The 7,911-nt window shown below is 35.4% G+C and overlaps 1 long non-coding RNA gene across 1 annotated transcript; it reads right to left on the bottom strand.

Moving 5' to 3' along the window:
* Positions 1-5,249: 5,249 nt before the first annotated feature.
* On the bottom strand, positions 5,250-6,573 carry LOC126626526 (uncharacterized). Its single transcript, XR_007624713.1, has 3 exons — positions 6,547-6,573; positions 6,121-6,187; positions 5,250-5,276 (listed from the first exon to the last, which is right to left on the bottom strand). It is a non-coding gene; the product is annotated as an uncharacterized LOC126626526 (long non-coding RNA).
* Positions 6,574-7,911: the final 1,338 nt, after the last annotated feature.

The following is a 7,911-nucleotide window of genomic DNA, read 5'->3' as shown; positions in this document are numbered from 1 at the left end:
GAAATCGTGGCAAATTCAGGTGATGATGCGCCACCTGGGACAGGTCTAACTTGACTGGAGAAGCAACTCCCATGAGATAGAAGAGCTTACAAAAAAGGTTGACCTTTTATGGAGTCAGGAGGAGAGCATTTGGCAACAAAAATCAAGGGTGCAATGGCTTAAGGAAAGATATGCGAATACAAAGTTCTTCCATCAATCTACCTTGCAAAGAAGAAGGCGAAATCAGATAATATTGCTTTAAAATGGGAATTGGGTGGATAATCCAGGACAGATCCGGCGAGTAATTGATGAACATTTTATGGAACTATTCACTTCATCGGGTCAAAGGGAGTGGGGTGACATGCTGGACTACGTTACCTCAAAGGTTTCTGAAGAGATGAATGTATCGTTAACGGTTCCAGTTTCTATGGATGAGATTAAAAATGCTGCCATGAAAATGGGAGGTCTTAAAGCTCCGGGTCCTGACGGATTTCAAGGGATCTTCTATCAGTCACAGTGGGATATAATTGCTACGGACGTTAATAACTTGATTGAGGATATGATGAATAGGTCTTCGCAACCTTTGTGAATCAATGCTACTCACCTGGCTTTAATTCCAAAGGTTCAAAACCAGGAGTTAGTGTCTCAGTTTTGCCCCATAAGCCTTTGCAACTATTCCTACAAAATTCTCTCCAAGGTCTTGGCCAACCGATTAAAGAGAATACCGCCGGAGTTGATCTCTTTAACCCAAAATGCGTTTGTGGAAGGAAGACAGATTCAAGATAACATCGGCATTGCGCATGAGCTTTTCCATTTTCTAAAAAATAGAAAGACGAAGTGCAATTTTGAGTTGGGAATCAAATTGAATATTCATAAGGCGTATGATCGGGTGGAGTGAGATTTTTTAATGGTAGTAATGGAGAAGATGGGGTTTAATAGTCGTTGGAGGAGTTTGATTATGGGTTGCATTTCAACAGTGAATTTTGTCATTCTTCTGAACGGACAACCTGGCTCCAAATTTGCTCATTCAAGGGGGCTTGGACAGGGTGATCCTCTTTCCCCTTATTTATTCTTGCTGGTCAGTGAAGTGTTATCGTTCCTTATTCAACATGAGAGTGATAGGGGGCGGATTGAGAGGGTTTAAATGGATCGTGCAGGTCCCATGATATCTCACATTTTCTTTGTTGATGATACACTGATTTTCCTCAAGGCAGAGACGAGAAATTGCAGAAATTTAATCCAGGTTATTGAAGAGTACTACTCAGCTTCGGGGTCAACAGGTTAATAATGTGATCGTCGTTATTATTCATAAAGTATTCAAGGTACTATTTTTCAAATTTTCTTTGTTAGTGGAGTTCATATTTTGTTTCTCTAAAAAATAAATTTGAGATCTGCATGTTATTCAATAATAATGACGGGTCATTGTTTCTGAACTGTAAAAATAAATTGTTTCTGGATTTTAAGTAACACTGTTTCTGGATCCAAATGAAATAGACACACTGTTTCTTAAATGTAAGCTAGAAAAGAAATAGTGAAATTCATTGTATTTGGATTCAAAGCAAAATAAGCATCATATTTCTTAAATATAGTCAACTGATGCATGAAAAAAAAAAACAATCAAAGGTTAAAACATAGACTGTTTCTGAAATCTAAGTCACTGTTTCTGGAATTTAAGTCACTGTTTCTGGATTTTGGTTCTTTTCTTTGCAGATACAGTGTTTGTTTATGCACAAAAAAAGTAAACATTGTATCTGATTTTTTTTTCTTTCAGAAACAGTGTTATGTTTTGGGTTCTCCAGAAACAGTTTTATGTTTTGGTTCTTTTTTTTTTTCCTATTTACAGACGTCTGACATGTACGTACATCACCGGGACCGTAAGTCCTTATTGGATATGATTGGAATAAAATACTAATACTATAAATTGTTCGTGGTGCAGATAAGAGGATGAGGATGAGGACGATGACGAGGAAGATAAGGATAAGGGCACGAAAAAGGTAGACAATAGTTTTGAATGATTTTTTTATTAAACTTTGAGCCCTTTTGGTTAAATAACATTTTAGGATGGTTTTTTGTTAAATATTTGTTGGCCCAAACCCTTTTCATTGAAGCTCCCTTTATTTTTTGACCTTATCTAGTATACATTATAATGTTTTATGCAAAATGTGTAAATTGTATACCGCCACATCTTTGTTATGTGTGATATATTTTTTTAAAGACCTCAACTGTTGGTTTTGCCATGACAATTATCATTCCGGGGGTCAGAAAGACTCACAGAGATATGTCAGCTTCTTTCTGACCAAATCGTATGATTCATAAACGTCATAAATCGAACCTCAACCAGGCCCATTACCTTCCATATTTTCAGTTTAAACTTTGATCTTGCTTGGCAAGGAGTCTATAATTTTTTTTTTTAATTCTTGTAACTGTACGATTATTTCGGGTAGATAATCATGGAGTGTACATTTAATCTTTGTCCTGTTGGATATAAGTCAACAATCTGTGATAATTTATATATGCTAATAAATAATAAAAGCAATAGAAACTAACAGAATATTAACTAGAATATGAATTATAAAACAGACAACTTGAAGATCGAGGCTTGCGTACCGCAATGTCCTTGAAATAGAAATTTCGTCCCTACTCTGTGCTTGTAGTTCTACGGACGTCTGCTTCACCAGGATTCAACGATCAAGTTAAAATTCCAGCACCGGAAAATTTAACTTCTGGCGAATTTAGTGTGGTTCTCTCAGTAAGAAGGTTTAGGAATGTAGAAGATGAAGTTGATTATTTTCTGTGTTTTAAATGCTATGCAGATGGATGTATATATAGCAGATGGATGCCTGTTTGCAACATGTATGAGAATGGGGTGTGACTGTTGGGAGACATCTCTTCAGAGGGTGCTTTGCTCTGTGTTTAGAAAGAACTATCAGACTTCATCTGAAAGGATGAGTTTTTTCATAAAAAATAAATAATTAATTTAATTCGAATTTAATTAAAAAATAAATAATTAATACACCACAAAGCCCAACCCCAAGGGTGAGCCCAATTTTAGTCTCCAGGCCTATTACTCCAATCACTTTCTTTAAAAGACAAAGCCTTATAAAGTGATAAAATCTTTTGGGAATGGCCAATGTGGGACAAGAAAATTTCTACTCAAACTACTCAAATTTCCAACATGTCCTAAGTCTAGTTTGTGTTCTTCGGGTTAACTAAGTTTCTAAAGCAACGGCACAAGTTAACGTACAAGTCAGATCAATATCGAATGGCATATGTATTGTAATTTTCATTGATGAACGATGAACCAAAAGATGAATGAATCTAACAACCAAAAAATAATAATGATTACCTTTGATATAGCATTTGGCAAGGCAAAAGAAAATGTAGTTTACAAAATAGAGAACACACAAACAACCTATATAACTCCCATGAAAATCTTTCATGCTTTTGGTTTAATTTACCATTAAGAGAGTGGAACTCGGATATCTTTTCCAAATGGGAAATAAAAATACCCCTTAAATAAGATTTAACGTAAAATATTTACTGGTTATACATTTATATTATACTTTGGTCAATACATACAGAGGGGGCATTGAGGGGGTGCAAAATGTGCAGTCGCACAGGGTCCCAAATTTGAAGGGGCCCTAAAATTTTTGTCACCTAGTATTTATATGTAATAATATTCTATATTTAAAATTGCTTTTGTTATGAGATAATGTTCTATATTCAAAAGTTGATTTTGTTAGCACTTTAAAATCTCATCTTACATTCCTTATAAGCGTAATTTTTTTTCTTTTCTAAATATAAAAATTTAGAGCATAATAAGATATTTTGAGTGCCAATAATAAACCATAAAAGACAATATTTTTTCAATATTAGTATATAATAAAGTTACATATTCAAGTGAAACTTTAAAGTTAGAGTTTTTGAAGTTTGTTTTCTTGTTTGGTTGTTTAAGAGTGAAATGCTTTTGATTATTTAGTGAACGTTATGTTTGTAGCTCTTTTACTTATTACTAATGACATTTTTAAACTTGCAATTAGTGGGTGCTAAACTTTGTTTTGAAAACTTGCAATTAGTGGGTGCTAAACTTTGTTTTGATTTAAGTAATTGATTTCTAGTGTCAATACATTGTCCTACATTTTTTAAGACTATCTAAAGGAGGAGCGCTTTTATAAATTTCACACAGGGCCCCTAAAATCTCAGAGACAACCCTGAATACATAGACGTTGTAATGTATACAAGATAGGTTTAATAAAAAAAATATGATAAATTATGAGCTAGATCATTAAATATAAAAAATCAACGATATAAATCTAAAAATGGTTACTCAAATAAAGTAACATAAGAAAAAAAATCAAAGGGGAAAAGTAAAAAATAAAATAGGGTACGTTCAGTATAAAAACACCGAACTACAAGTCTAATAGTCGCTATCTTCATAGCAACAATAATGTATAAGTGTCGCTAACGTCATACCGATCATTCTTTTCAAATTTTTTTAAAATTTTTGTTAATTTTTTTTAAAATTTTCTTTACCATGACAACAAACTATCATCTTCATGTTTTTTAAAATATATTTTCCATGCAAAACCCATTAATTCATGTTTAAATAATTGAACTTTAACGATACAAAACCTAAACTGGAAGATATATAAATTTATTAGTAGTTACTCAAATAAAATAACATATGAAGAAAGAATCCAAAGGAAAAAAACAAAAAAGTAAAATAAAATAAAATAAATTGGAATAGGAAAAGATCGGTACCACGCTACCAATCCTCACCTAGTCATGCCGCTAGCGTCATAGCGTTCTTCTCCTTGAATATTCAATAACTCCATACCAATCATTTAGATATCTTTTCCACATTGGAAAGAAAAGTGCCACTAAACTAAAATCTATCATAAAATATTATTGGCTATACATAGACATTGGTCAATATTCATAGACGTTGTAATGTATACAAGATAAGTTTATATAATAAAAAATGTGATAAATAATGACACACCCCGATCCAGAGAATCCAGGCTTGCTGGCCGTCACGTGAGCGTGACGTAACCATAAGTGCGACACGGAAGCGAAACAACAGCATACATAAGAAGGAATTCAAACCAACTCTAGCAGAACAACCTACTAGAATAACAGGACGAGTTAAGATAAACACATAAATTCAGAGCATAGGTTTAAGTGCAGTCAAGTAGGACAAAAATAAAAGTACATCACCCTCAGGTGAGTCCTACATGTCAAGTGTCTGTCAGAATGCTGGAAAAAGACTTCGAGAGCCACCAACTGCTAACTAGAACCTGGAGGGGCGTAAAACAAAATGAGTGGGTCAGTAAAACTAAAGATTTTCCAAAACATTTCGTTAAAAACATTTCTAACCCCTTACCGTAAAACCTGTATACTTTCCCAGAAAAATAGTATATAAACATATATATATCATCAAAAGCTCAAATCACAATCCATCATAATAACATCTCAGAAATGATATGCCATGCCCAAATTATAATCAGAATGCATCAATATCAATAAGGTGAACTAATAAATTAACCGGAGACCCTACAATGGTCCTGTACGGCTAATTCTAAAGCTCAACATCCCACTCAGCCGGAGTCACCACAGTGACCTATACGGCTCTGCCAGAGTCACCAACTGTGACTTGTACGGCACTACACTGCACATCACTCGGAACTACGTATAGTAGTCTGTACGATGATAGGTGTATAAATACGCTCTAGTGCTTCTCTCAACAATCATCAGCGCGCATAACTAAGGTCACCCACTATTCGGAATCACATCTAGTGATCTGTACGACTAGCATGTCGGAACCCTCACATGGTCTGTACGACATCCACCTACTTGGATCCAAGGCGAGCGTGCGGTGTGGTGAATAACAATATAAGCACTAACACCTAAGTGCAGGTTATGAGCTTTCAATGCAATTCATATAAAATAACTCATCTGAATGATAATAAAACTCACCTGTGCGTCCACCGCGTCAATTCACACATATATATGCATCAATTCTCAATTCAAATATCTCAACATTTGCATGCATGGCAATTTAAATCATAATTTTCATATAAACGCATTTTCTGGGAAAAACAGTTGTATATAGGTAATACGAAATCAAAACTGCCCACTCACTGATAAGTCGATGGGTCGTAACCCCCGTGACGTCCCTGGATGCGCTCGTCCTCGGGATAGGTGTCACCTATATGCGAAACAACTATAAAAACGTTAATTTAAACACATAACCAATAATTCGAAAGAACTTCTCATACGATGCTCAATTTGGGTATATGAATATACCACATCGACCTACTCGACGTCACGGACGTCGAGAAATTTTTAGAAAAAATTTTGGAGGTCCCACGCGCCCCCCACGCGCACCTTCTTCCTCAGCTAGTCGCTGGACTGGTTTTTCCGGCGGCCGATTTCCGGCCAAACTTTGAACTCCTTGTTCTCCTTCGTTTCTCAACCATTTTCTTCGTATTTTATACCAAATTGAAGCCCCAAACACGTAGAATCACGATAGACTAGTTTCAGGCTCTAAAAATCAAGAAATCTCACCGGAAAAATCCCAAGAAAACCGGCCAAAGTTGAACCATGTGATCCCGACGTCCAAAACCTTCAAACGAAGCACTCCGAGCTTCCTTGGGACCTCACTAAGCTCACTACAAGCTTAGAATTCCCTGAAAATCAACATTTTACGTTTGCATGAACAGTGACCAAAAATGGAGGTTCGGGTTTCACGTGATTCCGAGGGTTTCACTTCCTAAAACTAGTACCAATCGACTTAAAATGACTCAAGGATGAAGATGCATACCTTGGTTGCCTCGATCCACCGAGATTTGGGAGGTTTTGGGTGTGTCCGTACGTATGGGTGTGTGTGAGAGAGAGGGAGTCGAGATGGAGGAGAGAGAGAGGCTACGGGAATGAGAGGGAGAGAGAGAGGGTTTGTGATGTCCAAAAACAATCCCCACCATCCATTTCTTCCCTAATTCCCTAACCACACAACCAAACCAACATTTTAATATTTTTATCCACTTAATGATATTTCCAATAGTTTAGGAAAAATATGAATATCCAAAACATATCACATACACACCTTAGTAACGCCAAGGGTACTTCCGTCATTTAACACTCCCGATAGAAAATCTCGGGACGGGCTATGACAAATAATGCGCCAGATCAGTAAATATAAAAAATATCATAATTTTTACATAGACCATACCTGAAAGCTAAAATATTTAGTATTTTCACACATATTATTTCATAACATAACTCAAAAACAAAATTAGAGACAATAAGATACGGTATAATAGAGTGAAAAATCCATTTTTAAATTAAAATCTTAACGTCCTAAATCGTTAGAAAAAAGGAAAGAAAATGAATTAAAATAATATTAGGAAGAACGAATTTTCATAGGAAAGGTGTTGAGGTCTAATTATGTGTGCTTCCCTTCCTCAATCTTCATATCATCGAGTCAAGGTTCTCATCCATTGTCGTTGATGGAAATTAACCAACAATTCCACAATGATGGTTACCCAAAGTCAATTAGGTGAAAATTTATTATTGAATTGGAATACTGTTATCGTGGTTTCTTTAACTGATATCGTGGCTTCCCGATTAAAATAGTACTTTGACATCCTTATTGCAGGGATGCCACCCGAATCACATTATACCATGTGTTTAACTTTTTCTTCTGACATCAAATGATTGGTTTGGTATCCTCTACCTTTAGCGTTCAAGTTCATGTAAGTCCTCTTGAAATCGTTCTCATTAAGATTAGGCTTGGGGTATTTAATATTTCTATTAAACAAAGATGATGGTGGTTAGCCAACTGCTTGAATAGGCATAAATCATAAGAAATTTGATTTTTTCCACGAACGAAAACTTAAAAACTGGTGGGTGTGGTCAAAGAAAATGTTAACT

Source organism: Malus sylvestris, chromosome 6 (assembly GCF_916048215.2).
Source record: "Malus sylvestris chromosome 6, drMalSylv7.2, whole genome shotgun sequence".
NCBI lineage: Eukaryota > Viridiplantae > Streptophyta > Magnoliopsida > Rosales > Rosaceae > Malus > Malus sylvestris.
This window is presented reverse-complemented; position numbering and strand designations above follow the sequence as displayed.